This window comes from Papio anubis, chromosome 4 (genome assembly GCF_008728515.1).
Source record: "Papio anubis isolate 15944 chromosome 4, Panubis1.0, whole genome shotgun sequence".
Lineage (NCBI taxonomy): Eukaryota > Metazoa > Chordata > Mammalia > Primates > Cercopithecidae > Papio > Papio anubis.
Window position 1 is genome coordinate 160750398 of NC_044979.1, and position 21197 is coordinate 160771594.

Below are 21197 nucleotides of genomic sequence, written 5' to 3' on the forward strand. Positions count from 1 at the left end.
TGAAATCTTGTTAGTATTTTGTGCTTATAGCACTTATCAGTTTGAAGTGGCCACATCTCACGTGCTGGATAATCACATGTGGCTAGTGGCCATCACATTGGGCAGTGAAGGTCTAGAGCAGAGCGGCAAGGTGAAGTGGAAAGAAGAGCGAAAAAGCAGACAGACCAGGGTTTTAACTCCACTCTGTCACTGAGGCTCAGTGAGTGCTAGCTATAATTTCTATGCTCCTAACTGGAGAACCTCCCTGAGCCTTGGTTCCTCATACATAAATGAGAGATAACAGTACCTCCCTTAGAGAGCTGTTATAAAGATTCATTGGAAAGCCCCTCACAGAGTGCCTGGTAAAGTCTAGATGGTCAATGAATATCGGGTACTTTTCTTTTCCTCTTAGTCTTCATATCTGTTTTCCTACCTCCCCTCTTCAAGGAAAAAGTCTGCTTATTTTACCTTTGTTTACCCAGCCTGGCCTACTGGTGCTCAGTAAGTCGTTGTAGAATTAATGCATGGTCTTAAGTTATTATAGTGGAATATATCCAATTGCTAACTTAGGTTTTCCTTTAATAAATCATCCTCTAAAACACTTTGGCAAGACTTGCAAGTTGTGGGGCTGCTGACTTTGTAGCTGTGGGCCAGTGGAGAGATGGTCCAAGGTTTAGTCTGGGGACTGGAGGGAAGAGCCTGTTAAGGGAAAGGAAATGTGGCAGCATCACAAACAAACCAAACCAGATGAGATGAACCACAGGCATCTGTGTCATAAGAGTACACCAAATTCTTTAATTCAGTTACTGAAGATGAATTGGAAAAGTGTTAGTGAGATGTATCCTTATGAAAGGAAAAAAATAGGAAACACATTCACCCTGGGTCACAAAAATCTAGATGGAAAGAATTTGCCTTGCCAGTGAGTACATTAAAGATGTGATTCATTTGCAAAAGTAAAATTTCCTGGTAATATGACATATTACAAAGGCATCTGATGTATTAGTCTGGGTTCTCTAGAGAAACAGAACCAATAGGAGGTATGGAAATATGATATATTATATGGAAATGGCTCACGTGAGTATAAAGCTGACAAATCCCAAGATCTGAAGTCAGCAAGCGGGAAACCCAGGAGAGCTAATGGTTCCAGTGCTCAGGCTGGCAGGCTTGAGACTCAGGGCAAGCCAATGTTTCAGTGAGGGACCAAAAGCAGGAAAAAAAATGTCCCCTCTCGAAGGCACTCAGGCAGAAAAAGCTTCCTTTAATTCATGGGAAGATGAGCCTTTGTCCGCTTCAGGTCTTCAACGGATCAAACCATGTGGGCCCATCCACATCATGGAGGACAATTTGCCTTATTCAGTCTATCAGTTTAAATATTAATCTCATGCATCCAAAAACACCCTCATTGATATACCCAGAATAATATCTGATCAAATGCCTGGGCACCCCATGACCCAGTTAAGTTGACACCTAAAATTAACCATTACACCTGATCAATACTCATGACAGATTTCTTTCAGAGCTTACTATGTCAGTAAAATTTGCTTGCAACAAATAGGTCTCCTTTTTCTCCCTACTTTGCTTCTTCTCAAGTGCATTATTTTCTTTCCCTCATCCTCATACAAGCTATTGGAGAAACACTTTGGAATGGGAAGGAACTAACATCTGCAGCACACCAACACCCCATGCCATGCTTATTACCAGGTACTCATCACACTGTGTCCCCGCCAGAAGCTAGAGAACAGAAGTCATCCAAGTGGCAACAACCTTGGGAAGCCATTGCAGGCCTAACTCTCTTGCTCAGCCTTGTCAATTCAAAAACTCAATCTCGTCAGGGTGTCAAATTCTGTCAAACTTGGGAATTATAATTCACAGAAACTCTATTCAAGAGACTTCTGTACAAACAAACAAAAAGCCATCTTATTAATTACAACAAGAAATACAACTGCCAAGGGGGGGATCTCTAGCTAAAGCATCCCTTTCTTGTAAAATTATATCGGAAGTCAAATTAGAATTGAAATATCAGGTTAGGGCAAAAGTAATTGTAAGTAATTGCGTCTTTTGCCTTTCAAAGTAATGGCAAAAACTGTAATTACTTTTGCACCAACCCAATGTTGATTACTTGACTTGAATTCAGAGTAAGTGGAAGGTTGATTTAAACAAGATGCTTAGTGACACCAAGCAAAGAATGACTGATGCTACAATTTCAACATCTGTCATCAGAAAGGAAAAAACTTGGAACCCGATTTTGCTAGATTTTTCTGCCATAATGTACCTCATAGATTCTTTGTTTTATTTTTTCATATGCCAGGTGAACCAACTCCCTATCTGTATAACACATTATTTATTTCAAAAATATCTGGCAAGTTACAAGTCAAGTCTTACTGACTCATAAACTCTTTTATCTCATGAAGACGACCCATCTTGCTGCAGTCAGTTTCCATAAGCTTTCAAAGAAAATCTCACTGTTTGGCTTTCTTTTCATTAATATCCATTTAATTCTTACAACAATCTTGTTCTGGTAATCAATTGCTGATTAACAAGAGATCACAAAATGTCATTACTTAAAATCATAAGCATTTTTATTAATATCATTATTATTCTCAGCATATTCTCAATATCATCTTCAGACCAGGTTACTGGTATAACTGACATTAGAATATTCTAACATTTTAAGGGATGTTGTGAAGCCCTCTTAACAATTCTTGGAAGAAATAACTTTTCTATTCTCCACTAAACATTCTTCACATGTCACATTGGCTACTGCAGATATGCAGACATTCTTTTTATTCTTCAACACTTACATACTCATATACCTCTTCTGTTCTTAGAAATGCGTGGAGTAACTGCTTCACTGGTCTGTTGGACTATTGCATCTTAAAATGTTAATGAAAGTTAAAAACAGGTGATATCCTCTCCTAGACAACCCATTCTTCAATGCCTTAACCTAAAGGAGTTGGTATATTTGAAATATAATCATCAAAGCAAGGTTGGTAGAGAAAAAAATTGGTCTGAGAGGAGATTTGAAGGTGAAGAATTAATTTATTCATTTAAAAAACACATATTGCCAGGCAGGGTGGCTCACCCCTGCAATCCCTGCACTTTGGAGGATGAGGCGGGGTGGAATGCTGGAGCTCAGGAATTTGAGACCAAGCTTGAGCAATACAGCCAGACACCATCTCTACAAAACAAAAAAGAAAGAAAGAAAGAAAAGAAAAATCAGCCCAGCATGGCGGCACACACCTATGTTACTCGGGAGGCTGAGTGGGGAGAATCCTCTGAGCCCAGGGAGGTGGAGGCTGCAGTGAGCTATGATGGTGTCACTGCACTCCAACCTGAGTAACAGTAGTGACACCCTCAAAATACAAATACATAAAATAAAATTTAAAAACACATATTGACCCACTTGACCCACAAGACATAATTATTTGTTAAGAATCACCATTTGGTGACAAGCAGCCCAAGGATGTAAATTTCCTCTTAATAAGTTTTTTTTTAACTTTTTTTTTTTTTTTTTTTGAGACAAGGCCTTGCTATATGCCACCCAGACCATAGTGCAGTGGTGCAATCACAGCTCACTGCAGCCTCCACCTCCCGGGCCCAAGCAATCCTCTTACCTCTCAGCCTCCCAAGTACCTGAGACTACAGGCATGCACCATCACACCCGGCTAATTTTTGTATTTTTTGCAAAGATAGGGTTTCACCATGTTACCCAAACTTGTCTCGAACTCCTGGGCTCAAGGGATCTGCCCACCTCAGTCTCCCAAAGTGCTGGGATTACAGTGTGAGCCACCTTACCCGGCCTAAGCTAATAATTTTTAAAATCACATTAATCTTTATAAAGGTCTTATAATCCCTCACAAAATTCCCATGCTACAAGTCCAGCTTAATAAAGAATGAGATGCCATTTAGGCATCTAGCCTTAAACCTCATACCTCATGATACTAATACTTTCAGGCTCTCATAAGGGGAACTCATACAAGTCTTAATACTTCATAGTTACTAGAATGCTGAGACCTCAGATGAAATTTTTTCTTGTGGCTTTCTACAGAAAACCATAAAGTACAAAAATTTGCTTTTAAGCTACTGTACTCATTTATTCAACAAATATTTGTCAGGCGTTGCTATGTGCCAGGAATTGAGGTGCAGGGAACACAACCAGAGCTAGCATGTCCCCTGCCCTAAGAAAATTTGCAGTTTGAATAAATGCTCTCAGACCTGGAGTCATTCTGGGACTTTCCACACCTTCCTTCCTTTCTTTTCTTCTTTCTTTCTTTCTTTCCTTAGGGTTACCATCAAATTGCTACTATAGTGTAATACTTAAGAGAACAAATTCTGGAATTAAAATGCTAGGGTTCATAACCTAGTTCCACCAAGAAAAACAAGTTTTAAGAGTCATAAATAATAAATAAAGAAATAAATGCCAGAAGAAATCATAATCAATGCTCTTATGTGAAACAAAACTCTGACAGTAGACACTCTAAAGTTCCAGAGAAACTCTCAAAGAGCATTTTTTTATTTTGATCCCAACTACATTGCTTTTCCTTAAGAAATGGTCTTTACAATATTCTCAGACCACAATCCTTCAGTATTTTGAAAATCATTCCATTAAACTTTGCTTTTCTCTCTCCCTTGTGAACTCTTGGCCAGTGAGACATAGTTTCATTTTCACTTTTCAAAATGATAGTATAAAAAAACAGAAGTGAAAGTATGAATCATAATATAATCAGGAGTTCATACTGAGATACCCATTTATAACTCAGAAAACCATGGGGTATTTCCAAACTGATGTCATTCATAGAAAGAATACCATGTGTTGTGGAAGAATAAGAAAAATTACCTAAACCAACTGGGGGATTTAGAATACATGTGGGATATTCCCAGCTAATTATTTTCATTAAATTTTTTTTTACAAAGATCAAGTATGTTTCAAATACTTACAGTGACAGTCATCTTGGAAATTACAAACTGGATTCTGGGTTATAGTTTTTAATTACGATCAGTGAGACAATGGACATTGCGATTTTACTCTAGAGCACATAATGCCATTATAACTGTATATAACTCAATAAAGTTATTTATATAACTCAAGGTTTTATATATAACTAAAGTTTTATTTTCCTTAAAGAGTTATATAAATACCAAAATAGCCATGAAATCCCATGTAGTTGTTTTACTTATGAGGAAGAATTTTTATAAGAAAAACTGTGATCCCTGCTCAAGGTATCAAAATTGGGCCAGACATGGTGGCTCATGATATAATCCCAACACTTCGGGTGGTCGAGGCAGGCAAATCACTTGAGGCCAGGAATTCGATACCAGCCTGACCAACATGGTGAAACCCCATCTCAACTAAAAATACAAAAATTACCCAGGTATGTTGGCACATGTCTGTAATCCCAGCTCTGAGATCACACCACTGCACTTTAGCCTGGGTGACAGGGTGAGACTACGTCTCAAAAAAGATTATTAAAATTTATTATTTGTATTGTATATTTTTTGGGGGGAATACCCAAAAATCTCATTTTTCCAACCAAACAATTAAAAATGATTTTTCCCTTCTCTGTACTACATCCCACTATATTAAAATATTTTAAGAACTTAAAAATGTTACAATATACATAGCATAAATTAATGATATTAGAGGGATGAAACCTTTCCCAGTAAATATTCTCCTCTAGGTTGTGTACATTGGCTTGGAAACACATCGACTGTGTTAGTTCTGCCATGTTTGCTCTGCTGTGGTGGCTGCTTTGTCAGTTGTTTTGACAAATCCTAATATCCAGTTGTAATCACAGGCCAGCTATACCTCTTTTCAATCTGAATGTCCCTGTTGCCTAATTAGTCAACATCCATGACATAGAAAAGTCATGCCACTCACTAACCTTGGTAATACCCTGACCTGTTCTTTGGTTTCTGAGACCCATCCATGAGTCCAGTGATAAACCCACAATGTCCTGTCGTAATGCCTGTTAGGAACTGCTTTACTATCCTGAATCTTTCAGTGGGAACACAGGTGAATCTGCCAGTAGGATGGTCTGGTCTCATGTAATTTAGAAACAGATTTTAAAATGTATCAGAAAATCAAGTTTCTCCTCATTCTATATACCAACGGGAAGTCCACATGGATTAAAGACTAAAAGCAACCCTTAAAAATTTTAGGAGAAAATGTAGGCGGCTCTCTCATAACATTAAAGTTAGAAAAGATTTATCAAAATATTATCAAAAGGTTTATCAATTGTAACAAATGTACCATTCTGGTGCTGGATATTGAAAATGAAGGAAATTATGCCTACGCAGAGGTAGAGGTAGGTATAAGGGAAACCTATGTATCTTCTACTCTATTTTACTGTGAACCTAAAACTGCTCTTAAAAAATTGAGTCTATTGAAATAAAGAAATAACACAGCAAACCATTAAGTACAAAATAAAAAAGAATAAATTTAATGACATTAGCATTTTAAATTTCTATACATTCAACACTATAAACCAAGTTAAAAGGCAAGCAAGTGACAGAAGATATTTACAAGACATTTGAAAAATAGTTCCAATCTAGAATATTTTTAAAATCCTATAAATGAGGAAACTACAAAAAGTCCAGTAGATAGATAAATATAAACCTTCAGTTCACAGAAGAGGAGCTCTATATGGCCAACAAAGATATGTGGAAAAAAGCTGTCACTTGCTGGTAATAGAAACATGCAAATTAAGACAAGATACTCTTTCATGTCCATCAGACTGGAAAATTTTCAAAAGTCTGACAATGACAAGTAATGGCAAGGAAGTAGGGGAGACAGGAAACTTACAAATTCTTAATGACTGATAATTAATGAACATTGACATTTCACTATAGGCAGTATAGCATACATTTGAGAAGAAAAATATAAGAGATTGAAAGAGTACACTGGTATGATTTGGAAAATATTTTTGCACTATCTAGTAAAGTTGGAAATTCAGGACTCAGCAAGTCAACTTCTAAGGCATAAAATCCAGACACACTTTGCACAGGGACACAAGAATGCTCCCAGCAGCACTTCTTTTTGTTTTTTTGTTTTTTGTAATTCCAAAATGTCCGCCATTGGGAGAATGGCTCCTCTTAGTTTCATCTGCCTCAACACTGAGCATCCACTTTCTCTTTAGGATCTTTCCATGCCTTTCTTCATGTAGTTGGAAGCAGGGCACTGACCCTAGCTACTGGCTCCCACTGACATTCCTCTCTCCTCCTCCCTACACTCCCCTATTCCCACGGGGATCTCTTTCTACCTTGGAAAATTCACCTTCCATCCTGTCTCTGGCCAAGACACGTCATTTAGGCCCACAAATCCTCCTTAACGTTCCCTGCTCTGGAAATGTTACCTGACTTCTTCAGATTTAAGTAAGTGAAAATTAACAGCCAGAAACATTACCTATGTTATGCTTCCTAGGGCCAGTTACCTTCCTGAATGAGGAGGAACAAGCAGAGAAAAATATGTATAGAGAGAATAAAAAGCATAGATTAATAACCTCAGATATTATCTTACCATATTCTTCTCCTAGCAAATCTCTGGACGGTGACACCCCCACACGCAAATTGGTGCTTGGTTCTGTGGGTGGAGGAAGAAAGGGAAGCCTGGACATCTGGTGAATTTCTTGGCTCACCCGAAAGTTTCTGCTTATACCTGGAGTAGATGGCACCCTCTTTCATCTATATCCCTTTACTGCCCTCATCCTCCCCACCTTGGGAACTTGGCACAAGTATTGGCAGAACTTCCCCTGAACATAATTAGAGAGAGAGGTGCCCTGCCAATATAAAAGACAACTGTACAGGGGAGGCCCTGTCAATAAGACCCAACTGAAGACTTGGGTCTTCCAGCCATGTTTTCTTCCTCCTCAGTCACCATCCTCCTCCAAATCCCTGTGCTCAAAAAATCAGAGACAGCCACTCATTTTCATTTAGGGGAGTGGAATGAATCTACTGTCATATTGGTGTCCAGCCCTTCTCTCACCCAGCATCCATCAACAGGATGGTGTTCCTCTTCTTTTCTTCTCTGTGCCTTTCCATTTCTGATATAAGTGAGTATACAAATGAGTGAAAAGTCAAAAATCCTCCTATACCTCCCTTAGTTTACATATGTGAAGAACTGGGTATGTACTTGATCCCATTTTCTCTTTGGTCAAGTACAAAAGCTGTTTTTAGGTGTTTTTTGTTTATTTGTTTTTTGTTTTGAGATGGAGTCTCTCTCTATCTCCCAGGCTGGAGTGCAGTGGCACGATCTCTGCTCACCGCAACCTCTGCCTCCAGAGTAGCTGGGACTACAGGCAGGCGCCACCACACCCAGTTAATTTTCGTATTTTTAGTAGAGATGGGTTTTCACCATGTTAGCCAGGGTGTTCTCAAACTCCTGACCTCAAGTGATCTGCTCGCTTCGGCCTCCCAAAGTGCTGGGATTACAGGCATGAGCCACTGCGCCTGGCCCCATGTTTTTAGATTTTGATTTTTTAAATGTATTGGTATTATTCATTTCACTCTGATTTTGCTTTTGTAAATCTCACTGTGTATCATGAATATCCCTCCCATTTGGGACATTTATATGTCCCAATACAACTAAAAATGATTCTCTTTAAGAGCTGCATCATTTTCCATTGCGTGTGCGTGTGTGCACGAACATGCACAAGTGCCATGATTTAATCAGTTACCCACTGATGGACATTCAGACAGCTTATGATTTATTGTCACTACAATGATACAAATAGTATTATGTCTATATATGTTATTATCAAGTGTGATTTTTGTAATAATTCAATAATTTGAATTCCTGTATAATGTATAGATGTTTTAATTCAAATAGTTGCTGCTAGATTTATTTTCCAAAACAAATTGAGGAATTCATGCTTCTCTCATAAAAGCGAGGGAATGCTCATATCCTTGACTATTTGCCAGCATTGGTTGTTATTGCTGGTTTGAACATTTGCCAGTCAGACAGGTTAAAAAAAATATTGTAATTCCAATTCAGTATGAGAATAGAGTAAGGGTAATGATGTCAATCTCAAACAAAGCAAAGAGTGCCCAAGAGCCTGAACTATTTGGTTGTACACTGGTATCTCTTTCTCTGCTTGACCCTGGCTCAAAACCTACATTCCTCCATACAGAGGTCTGAGAAAGTTGGAAAAATTCAGTGTTTTCCTTAGTAGTGTTTTCTTTCAGTTCAACAGGATTATGTCAACTGTTATTACAAGGAAAAGCCATTGACACACCAGTGTAAAAAGGAAAAGGTGGGTCCACTGACTAAGATTAATAAAAGGGCAAACACACATAGAAACAGCTTTCAAACCTAATACTAAGGAAACTGGCAGGACAGAGCTAGCCTCAACGCTTATATATTCAGGGTATCTCCTGAACTTTTATCACCTAATTTAAGAAATTAACCACAGGACAGCCTTGGAAAGGTCTAATAGTGGTACTGATATCAGAGTGGGTTTTTAAAGTGTATTAACTGCAATCTTACTCTTAGTCTATTTGATACTACTTATTTCAGAACTATTAATGATGTTTGTGGATATATATATCAGACATATATATATACACACACAAACACACAGATATATATATATATCAGACTATAAGCTTAAAATCAGGAGACTCTTTTATATATTTTTATAATGCCTCAAATCTAGCATAGTATCAGGTATGGAGCATATGCCCCGAGTCTAGCAAAGTGTCAGTACAGTTCTGTAAATGTTGATTGCAGAAACTGAAACACCATCAGCATAATAAACCACTGGAAATACTGACACAGATCTGTTGACAGATCAGTGCAATGGACTGTATTGTGTTCCAATTCACATGTTGAATTCATATGTTGAAGCCCTAATGCCTTATGTGACTGTATCTGCAGACAGGGTCTTTAGGAGGTAATTAAGGTTAAATAAGGTCGTAAGGGTGGGGCCCTAAACTGATAGTACAGTGGCTCCTATGAAGAGGAAGAGAGAGAGAGACCTCTCTCCTTCTCTCCAGGCATGTGTACCTGAAGAGAGGTGATGTGAGCACACAAAGAGAAGGCAGCCATCTGCAAGCGAGGAAGCAGGCTCTCACCAGGAGCCCAACTGGCTGGCACCTCAATCTTGGACCTCCCCAGCCTCCAAACTATGAGAAAGTAAATTTCCCTTGTTCAAGTCAACTGGTCTCTGGTATTTTGGTATGATTGCCCAATCAGACTAAAACAACCAGAAACCCCGTGACAAGTCTATCGTTTTTGATTGGTTTAATGACAATGAATGAAAAAAATGAACAATCACTTTTTTCAAATCATTCTGTAATAGAGTCAGCATCCAAGAATGAATTACAGCACAATACATGGCATGTATGAATTTAAGAATAAGGACTAACCCAAAGGCTTGGGAATAGAATGTACCAAAGTAGGGAAGTGAGAAAAAAATATTAAAATGGGCCATAAGTCACATTTAACAAAAAAAAAAAAAAAGATTTTGTTCTGTGTGGAAACTTTTACTCAGCCTACATATTCTTTGATTCTACGTTTGATTAGCTATGATAAAGTTTGAGAAACATTTCAGTCCCATTTTCTTGGAGTTCACCAAAGATTGCTAAAATATCACCAAGTGTTGTTTTTAAGCTATAGCCCCAATATGTTTTTCTAAACTGGAGTACGGAAACTCATCCAATGTTTCTTATGAAGCACAGGATCCCACAAAGAAGAAGAAATGTCATTTATTTCTCATATTTGTCTCATATTACATTTTTATAGAAAGTTGGCTAGAAATTTGCAACCCAAAATTAGCAAGAAAAGTCTATGATAACCTCACCCTCACTAGAGATTCCTTGAATAAAGGTTGCCTTTATAGAAGAATTAACTGAAAAATTTGAAACATGCTCTACATATTTACCATTATGATGCCTAAAATGAACATACCAGTGTAGATTCAGAAATCTAGATAGAAGGCACTTTTTCACACTTTACTCATTCTTTAAGTAGTAAATAGAAGGATGTTCTAAGCAATTAGCACAGAGATGCTTGACATTTTCACAGCAATCCAATCAACTTAACAGGGGCATATTTGCAATGGCTTGGTTCTTCTGAAGGTAACAACTTTTTCTCTTCTTTTCTCTTTTTTTTTTCTGTTCAAATTTCAGAATTACCTCTCTCAGTTGCTAAAGTGATACCCTTAATTTCTAGGGCATTCTGACATATTTGTCAGTACCAGCTCTCCAACAACTTTAAAAATTGCCACAGGGATAAATGCACTTTTGAAAACTAACACTCAAAACTTTATTCTGTTATCCTTTATATACTTTTTTTATTGATAATCATAAGCCTTATTAATTGGATTCGTCACCTTTCCCTATGGCCAAAACATTGAAAGTAGAATTTTGAGTTTTATTCTTTATTATATCATTTTACTCTAAAATATGTTCAAATAGATTTTCCCACCCTGTGTAGTATTGTACTATGTAAAGAAGATTTGTAACTAGGTCAACATATACTGTTTCTAGGCACCACTAAGGAAATAACTGTGTTATACCCATAATAGAAAATTACCAGAGTAACAGGATTAAAATGACTCATTAGGCCCTTGATTGGGGTGCTCTGTGCTACAGGTAGTGCCAAATCGAGGGCTCGAGGGCTCTGAAGACTCATGTTGTGAAAGTTTCCTTGAGAGGTCAGAAGTCACTCTTTCAAAATACAAAGACTCTTTCAAAAAACAAATGAGAGAATGCGTTGGATCTTGAGAAAATGGGATATGGCTCCTCTTTCTCTCTGAGAATGAACATGCAGTTTGAGTAGTCTGAATCTTGGAGGAAACAGAGGAAGCTGGTCTACACAACTCCTTTCCCTGCATAATCTAGAAAGGTAAGGAATAACCAACCACTGCCCTATAGGGTGACAGCCACCAGAGTGAGACTGACAGGAGGACATTTGGAAGAAGCACCTGGATCCGAAAAGGAAGAATCCATATATGTTCCATCCCTGTGCCTGAGAAGAAGAACTTTGAGAAAGATCAAGAATTTGGTAGCCTAGAAAAGAGGGATCTCTGCTTTATATACAAATTCTGATACAGTGTCCTACATGAATGTTTTATTCATTCATTCAGTACTTCTTAGTGCTGTCTGTGAACTAGATACTAGAAAAGGATAAAATACTGAACAAGCATATATGACTCCTGTCCTCATACAGCTCATATCTAACTAGGACATGTAAATCTCGGCACTGTTCTGTATGTCTTTCCTTATCTACACAAAATTTGTCAATGTACCCTACTTTCTCTATCTTCAAAATAGATCCAGAATTTGGCTGTTTGTCACAAAACATCAATTTGGTTCAAGACACAATAACTTTTGCCTGTATTATTCCAACTACCTTCTACCTGATCTACTGTTTTATAATAAGTTTGTCCAGTTTCAGCATATTCTCCAAAGAACAGACATAGAGATTCCATGAAAACATAATCTATTCACAACTTTTCAATGGCTTCCCATCTCACTCAGAATAAAAACTAAGAGTCCTTACCATGGTATACCAGGACCTACATGAGCTGGCCCCATTATTTCTCTGACTACATCTCCTCCTCCCTCCTCCCTTATTCATTTCTCCTTAACTAAACTGGGCTCATCACTCGTCACTGTTCTTTGAACAGAGCAGTCAAGCTCCTTGCTCAGATTATTGCACTTCATACACCCTCTGCCTGAAATGTCCATTGCTTAGAGAGCAATGGAGTGCACATGTAAAAGCTTAAAATTTGCATTTCTTTTAAAATGTTTTTCAACTCAGGCTGTTCATTATTTGGTACTGACCTCATGCCCAATTTGGTTATATTAGCAAAATTCTTTATTATACGAATGCTATACAAGTGCTTTAATCCTGGCTTAAAGTCTTTTTCTCCACCTAGAGGGCATATATTCTGGTTCTAATTCTAACTATCAACACTGTATACTTAATAACTATTCATTTTTGTCAGCCCCTGATATTAACATAAACCATAATTAATACAGCCTCACTGGTGGCATCAATTAAATCCACAGATACCAAAGTTGAACTAATTTTCTTTAAAATTATATCAATTCTACATGCGATTTTGCGCACACATTCGTCTCCAATACCTCGCAAAACCCTACTGATTAAAAAAAAAAGGATACAAGTATAAAATACAACAAAGCCATATAAAATAGAACAAAGTCATAAAAAAAGATAACATGGCAGGGAAATGGAGGTGTGTGTGCATACTTTACCAACAAATAAGAAATGTCAACATATTTCTGAAAGATCAAACATAAATGGAAGTGGGTTGATAAAACAAGCAGGAAAAGTTAGAGCAGTAAACTGCTAAGTATCTGCAAAGTTAAAAGCCAATCATATAGTTGAAACATCTTGCATCATGATTTTCTAGGGCAGTCTTTTTTTCCTAGAATAATTAATAGAAGCCCCCATTTATCTCAAAATATGCCAGTTTAGAAGACAATTAAATGACCATTATCCTTACGGAAATTCAGTTTTAGTTTCATAAGAAGCAAGAAAAAGATACACTAATTACAGAACAGGTGTTCTAGAAAGAATACTAACCCACCTGGCAACCTTCATCAGCTTCTTTCACCCCATTCAGAGTCATGTGCTTTTGTTTCCTGTGTAAAAAAATTAAAAAAAAAAAAAGCCTTTTCTTTATAAACTGAATATCTAGGTAAGCTAATGTTTTGAAGGTGAATATTGATGCCCACAGTAAATCTCTCCTCATCTGGAATTTTGAGACCCACAGTCTAGCAGCCTACTCTTTTTCATCCTGAAGTGAGGAATGCCACTTCCCACTCAACTCTACCACACACAGAGAGAGCTTGCCATCACATCACCACTGCACCAGGAAGAGGGAGCTGCAAGCCAGTCCTCTTCTCTTAAATATGAGTGGCCAGCCAATGATCACCAGGCACATAAAGTACACCAGCTGCCTGAGGAGAAAGATGAAAATACCAAACAAAATGACTGGTCGCACAGGAAAGTTCACTAATTAGACAGTATTTTTATTATTTTACACAGATAGTTTTTGTTTGGGTTTGCCTACATGTTCTTTCTAAGCTACCCAGTATAGGGTATTTTGTTACAGCAGCTCAAACAAAGACAGGCAGTAATATGGTTTAGCTGTGTCCCCACCCGAAATATCACCTTGAATTGTAATCCAACTTGTAATCCCTATGTGTTGTGAGAGGAACCTCATGGGAGGTGATTACATCATGGAGGCGGTTCCCCCGTGCTGTTCTCATGATAGTGAGTGAGTTCTCATGAGATCTGATGGTTTTATAAGGAGATTTTCCCCCATTCACTCTGCAGGTCTGTCTCCTGCCACCATGTGAAGAAGGGATGTGTTTGCTTCCCCTTCTGCCATGACTGTAAGTTTCCTGAGGCCTCCCCAGCCATGCTGAACTGTGAGTCAACTAAACCTCTTTCCTTTATAAATTACCCAATCCCAGGTATTTCTTCATAGCAGCACGAGAACAAACTAATACAGGCAGCTATTACTGATATTTCAGATTTACTACAGAAAAACACACTTGTCATGTATTGGCAGAACTCAGTGTATTAAGTACTTACTTTCTGTATATTGGATATTAACTTTTAAGAAGATTATATATTAGAATTTAACTTTTCATTGTTATCATTCATTGGTTCATTCAACAATATTCAGTAGTTGTCCATTATATACAAAGCCACGGCATAGATACACAATGTAACCTTAAAAAATGTACAGATTACCCTATATGTTCCAGGAGGAATTTTTAAAGGGTGCAGCCTGCTAAAAAAATAGTTGGGCAGTTCTTCAAAAGGTTAATCATATAAGTTACTATACGACCCAATAATTCTACTCCCAGGAATATGTCAAGAGAAACAAAACCATATGTATATTCAAAAATTTGTACTTTTATGCCAGCATTATTCATAATAGCAAAAAAGTGGAAAAATTTCAAATGTCCATCAACTGATGAATGGATAAATAAAATGTGGTGTATTCACACAATGGATACTTGGTGACAGAAAGAAGTGAAGTACTAATGCCTGATACAACATGGATGAACCTTGAAAATATTTTGCTAAGTTAAACAACGTATTGTATGATTCTATTCACATGAAATATCCAGAACAGGTAAAAAATAGACACAGAAATTAGATTAGTATGTGCCAGGACTGAGTCAAGGAGTCCATTCCCTTACATTCAAGTGTCTCTTGAGATCAGCACAAGAATGAAATTAAGAAATTCTATGTTGTGAGATCATTAATGCAAAATTTCAGTGAATCATAATGTTGAATTGCGTAAGTGGGGCAAGATTTTAATGTCCCAAAGGTTATTTTCCATCCATCAAATAAAAGGAAAGCACTAGTATTCTTTTTGCTTTGTTAAATTATTATCCTTTTGTTCTTTTATTTGTATTATATGAAACCTCAATAAAATACAAAGTCTAATCAGTCTTCACAGATAAAAAATATTTTCTTCCATCTGAAAATACACCAAAACAAAAAAGCAGGGTGTGAACAAATAGATATATTAAGATTGGCAGAATTGTTGATAATTGTTGGAAGTTGGGTGATATGGTTTGGCTGTATCTCATCTTGAATTGCAATCCCCATAATCCCAATAACGCCCATGTGTCAAGGGTGGGACCAGGTGGAGGTAACGGGATCATGGGGGCGGTTTCCCCCATGCTGTTCTTGTGATAGTGAGTGAATCTCATGAGATCTGATGGTTTTATAAGTGTCTGGAATTTTCCCTTCTTGAACTCACTCCATCCTGCTGCCCTGTGAAGAACATGCCCACTTCTTTTTTCTCCACGATTGTAAATTTCCTGAGGCCTCCCCAGCCATGCAGAACTGTGAGTTAAATTACCCAGTCTTGAGTATTTCTTCATAGCAGTGTGAGAACTGACTCATACAGGGGATGAATATGTAGAATACTTGATGCTGTTCACTCTATTTTCGGTATTTTGGATATGTTCATTTAAGACAAATAATAAGTAATTCTTATAATAGATGTTTGTGAAGTTTTTCCCTCAGCTTCAAAAGACAAAAACCTCATATTCCTGATCTACAATTGAGGAATGTGGGAGACAGATCACATAACAGAGGTTTTATATAGTGAGAATGGCAGAATGCCCCCCAAAGATATTCATGCCCTAAATCCTGAGACCAATAAATATGTTACCTTGCATGGTAAAAGGGTCTTGGAATATGTAATTAAGGTTATAGGACTTAAAATAGGAATTGTACCTTTTATTACCAAGGGGGGCACATTCTAATCATGTAATCCCTTAAAAGCAGAGAACTTTCTTCAGGTGCAGGCAGAAGAGGTGCAGTAGAAGGAGAAGCAAAGGAGATTCCAAGTGTGAGAATGACTCAAAGCACACTAGCTTATCTGGAGATGGAGGAATTCAGGCGACCTTATATCCCTGAGAGAGGCTCTTGGTTCACAGCCTACAAGGAAGCAGAGACCTCACCTCTGAAGCCCAAATACCTGGATTCTGACAGCCAACTTGAAGGAACTTGGAAGAAGATTCTCCCTCAGAGCCTCAAAATACTAGTCCAGCTTGCCAACAACTTGATTTCAGCCTATAAAACTAGGCCAGAGAAAATAGCTGAGCTCACCCGACTTCTGAGCTACAGAACTGTGAGATAATAAATTTGATTGGTTTAAGTAGCCAAGTTTGTGGTAATTATAAGGTAGCAATAGGTCATAAATACAACACACTTTACATCAAAAGACCCAATTTGCTGAACAATGTTTAAAAACATTTATTCCTAACTCAGAAGGCAGGGCAATGAGAAATTTTTATATTCTAATATTTTACCTGTCACACTGGGAAATATATAAAAAGAAGTTGTGGTAGCAAAATTCATTGCTTCATGGTATTTACCAAGATATTTCAAAAGAACAAGCTAACCAAACATTTTTCTAAATGCTACAATCTGACAAAATCATAAATATAATCAGATCCTGGCTGGATTTAACCACATATAGTGAGAGTTGGATTTGAGTGAACATACTCTAAGGTAGCTCAGATGAGAAACTTCTTGTCATTATAATTTGTTGTTATTTACTTTCTGTCATTATAACCTCTGTTTAAAGAACCTGATTTTTAAAATCTTGGTTTAGATAAGCAAAAATAATATCTAGAGTAGGTAAACCTTCAGAAAAATGAAAGCATTCATGAGCCCCTCGTGGGCATATAAATTGGTCCAAAGTTTAGGGAGAGTCATTGGTGATACACTTCAGAAGTCAGGATAACGTACTTGACTTCTGATCTAAAATTCCACACCTATTTTTTTTAGTACTGTATTTCATTTGACTCATTTATTCAATAAATTGTTATTGAATGTCCATCTTACATCAAGTATTTTTTATTCAGATTAAAAATACAGAGATCAATAAGATAGTAATCCTGCCCCCAAGGAGCTCACACACAGTTTAATGGAGATATTACCTGTTTTATATACTTTAAGTTCTGGGATACATGTGCAGCACGTGCATGTTTGTTACATAGGTATACACGTGCCATGGTGGTTTGCCACACCCATCAACTTGTCATCTACGTTAGGTATTTCTTCTAGTGCTATCTGTCCCCTAGCACCCCACCCCCAGTCAGGCCCCAGTGTGTGATGTTCCACTCCCTGTGTCCATGTGTTCTCATTGTTCAGCTCCCACTTATGAATGAGAACATGTGGTGTTTGGTTTTCTGTTCCTGTGTTAGTTTGCTAAGAATGACGGTTTCCAGCTTTATCTATGTCACTGCAAAGGACATGAACTCATCCTTTTTTATGGCTGCATAGTATTCCATGGTCTACACCTATTTTTTAAGGAAATAATTATAGTAGTGTTCTTCAACCCAGTAACTCGACGTTAACATACTAAGGAAATAATGTTAGATGTAGCTTACATAAAAATAAATATTAAAATATAAAAACTAGGCTATAAAAATTGTTATCATAGCAGAGTATACACCAGCAAAATTGCTAACAACCTAAACGTTCAGCAAAAATGATAAGGTACACCCACATAATGAAATGCTGTAAAGTCAATTAAAAGTATGTTGTCGATAGGTACTGATTAACATGTAAAAGGTTTTTTTTTTTCACATCAGATGGGTAATGTGCTAACGTTTGAGTGAGGTACATCTCACACATGAGTGGGAAGACTCAAGCATCACACTTATGAACTACAAAAGGATCAACATGTAAAAGTAAAACACATCAACAACAAAATAGTATTACAGTGAAGCATCTGAAAGCATATGCACCAAAATGTAGTTTTTTTCTGTCAGTCTGCATCCTTTGACATTTCCATGATGATTATAAGCTTAGTAATAATAAACAAAAATTTTATTTTTGAGAAGTGAAGTTTATATTTCTGTGCTTTTATATAAATTTCCAGAAAGTTGTTTATCCAATTAGAACAAAAACGATTGTTTATATTTTAGGAAAAATGACAAAATAGCTTTTTATTGGGAGCAAAAAATTAAGACAAACAATATTCTCCCTTTCCTCAGATGTTTGCACCTCTTATATTTAAAAAAGTATCATTAGTTTTATTTCTTACCAAAAATACATCTAATATTCCCTCCCACCATTATATCATAATTTTGTTCAAATTATGCACTAAATTTCATTGGTCAGACTCATTCATTTGAAAATGCTGCAGTTTCAGAGCTTCCACCTCTTCCTTTACCACTACAGAAACTTTATCTGAAAGTTTTATGTCCAAACATTGGCTAGAGAACCAAACATAATTCTATGGGCTCTGAACATATCAAAGACTATGGAACAATTTGACTTCAAGGGAGAAAGGAAGTGAAAACTTAGCTTTTAGAGATAAGTATCTAACTGAGACAAATCTGAAATGTACATTTTATCAGATTTTCCTCAATTTCAACTTTCAGGGCTTGTATTGACTGGCATAGGATGACATTTTTCATGAAAAATCAAAGGAGGTTCTAGTGATCCAAAGGATTGCAGCATTTGAAATATGTAGTGGATTTACTTTTTGCTAAGTCCCTAATTGCTCCTCAAGCATAGGGAGTAAAAAAAAGTTGGGACACCACCTTCATGATCTCATCTAAACCTAATTGCCTCCCAAAGTCTCCACCTCCTAATAGCATCCCATTCGGGGTTAGTGCTTCAACATATGAATTGAGGATACAGTCCATAATACCTATTTTGTAAGATTGCTTGAGAATTAAATTGAGTTCTGCATATAACCCAGAGCCTGATATAATACGGGCCCACACTGGATAGCAAGGATTACTGGCAGGAGAAGTTAGTGGGTGAGGGTATGTCAAGAAAACAGTATGAGCTAAGGTACAGAGGTGGGAATGGATCATTTGTGTCCAGGCAATGGCAAGCAGGTAAGACCAGCTGGAATGTAATATTCACATTAGACAGAGGAAGGAAATATCAGAAGATCTGAATGTGCATTGGGAAGAACCTGGATTTCCTTGAACACATTTTTCTTCCTAATTGTCTAATGTTTCTGGCAAATATTGGTCTCTACTTTCTCTCAAAATGCTCATTACTTCCAGAAGAGCAACAGGAGTATTCAAACAACTAGCCAGCAATCATAAAAGTGGAAACTACTTTAGCTGCTCATTCGGAGCATGTCCTAAATATAATCGAGCTTAGGAAAGTTGAATACTCCCAAGGCAGATGTGCAGTGAAAACCCTAGCTCCAAGAACTCTATTACTGTCTCAAGAGGATTTGCACAATGAGGCTATGCAGAGAACCACATTACAGAGAGGCACTTAAGCTTCCTTTTCATTAACCTCAGAATGTGAGCTGCCTATCATTATGCTTTGAAATTGGCCCTTATGGATTTGTGGTTGGTGTTGGAAATGTCCTTATTTTAGTAGATAGATCTAGTCTTTCAACTCTTTTTGCTTTGTGTTATTATGATTAAATATGATAGAATGACACAGTAAAAAAAGCAGGTAAGCTTCAAGTAGCTGAGGTACAAGAAAATAGGGTACATTTACAATCAGGAAATTGATAACATTCGTTGGTTCAACTGGCAGGATAGTGGTGTTCTAGATCCTTGCTACTACTCAGAGTGGGTTCAGAAACCAGCAGCAACAGTATCACATGAGAGTTATTAGAAATGCAGCGTCTCAGACATCATTCCACACTTACTGAACCAGAATTTGTATTTTAACAAGGTCCCCCTGTAATTTGTATGCACACTAATAATTGAGAGGTACTATTAGTTAATAATTGAGAGGCACTCACAATTGTGCTGTTACTTTAGAAAGCCTCCCACCAACACGTCCCTGCCCTCCCAACTCTCATCAGTTAGGAATCAAATTCAGCTGCTAGTCACACATTTGGGGTTTGGTTTTTCTTATGTATGAAAAGTCAGTAGTTAGTGCAGAGCTGAAAGAGGAGCCCCAAAATGCCATCAGAAACTCAAGTTCATGCCATCTTTATGATCAGTGATCCCAATATATGTTTGTCACCTCAGGTCACAAGAAGAAAGCTCCACATCTTGTCTGAGTTCCAGACAAAAGGAAAGAAGTGTAAAATCAAAGTGCCTGATACAGTTTGGCTCTGTGACCCCACCCATATCTCATCTCGAATTATAATCCACATGTGTTGAGAGAAGAACCTGGTGGGAGGTGATTGGATCATGGGGGAAGTTTCCCCCCATGCTGTTCATGTGATAGTGAGAGAGTTCTCAAGAGAGCTGATGCTTTAAAAGTGTTTGGCATTTCCCTCCTCACCCTCTCTATCTCCTGTCACCTTGTGAATAAGGTGCTTGCTTCCCCTTCACCTTCTGCCATGATTGTAAGTTTCCTGAAGCCTCCCCAGCCATGAAGAACTATACGCCAGTTAAAACTCTTTTGTTTATAAATTACCCAGTCTCAGGTAGTACCTTTATGGCAGTGTAAAAATGAACTATACACAGAATTAGTACCAGAATTGGGGCACTGCTATAAAGACACTTGAACATGGGGAAGTGACTTTGGAACTAATAATGCGCAGAGGTCGGAATAGTTTGGAGGGCTCAGAAGAAAACAGAAAAATGTGGGAAAGTTTGGAATTCCCTAGTGGTTTGTTGAATGGTTTTCACCAAAATGCTGATAGTGATATGGACAATGAAATCCAGGTTGAGGTGGTCTTAAATGGAGATGAGGAATTCACTGGGAATTGGAGCAAAGATCGCTCTTGCTATGCTTTAGTGAAGAGACTGGCAGCATTTTGCCCCTGCCC

The 21197-nt window shown here is 37.5% G+C and overlaps 1 protein-coding gene and 1 pseudogene across 1 annotated transcript in view; both read right to left on the reverse strand.

Moving 5' to 3' along the window:
• MRPL39 (mitochondrial ribosomal protein L39) overlaps positions 1 to 21197 on the reverse strand; it is a 237171-nt gene that overhangs the window by 83956 nt on the left and 132018 nt on the right. The gene's annotated exons all lie outside the window — the stretch shown is intronic.
• LOC116274821 lies at positions 18076 to 18168 on the reverse strand (annotated as a pseudogene).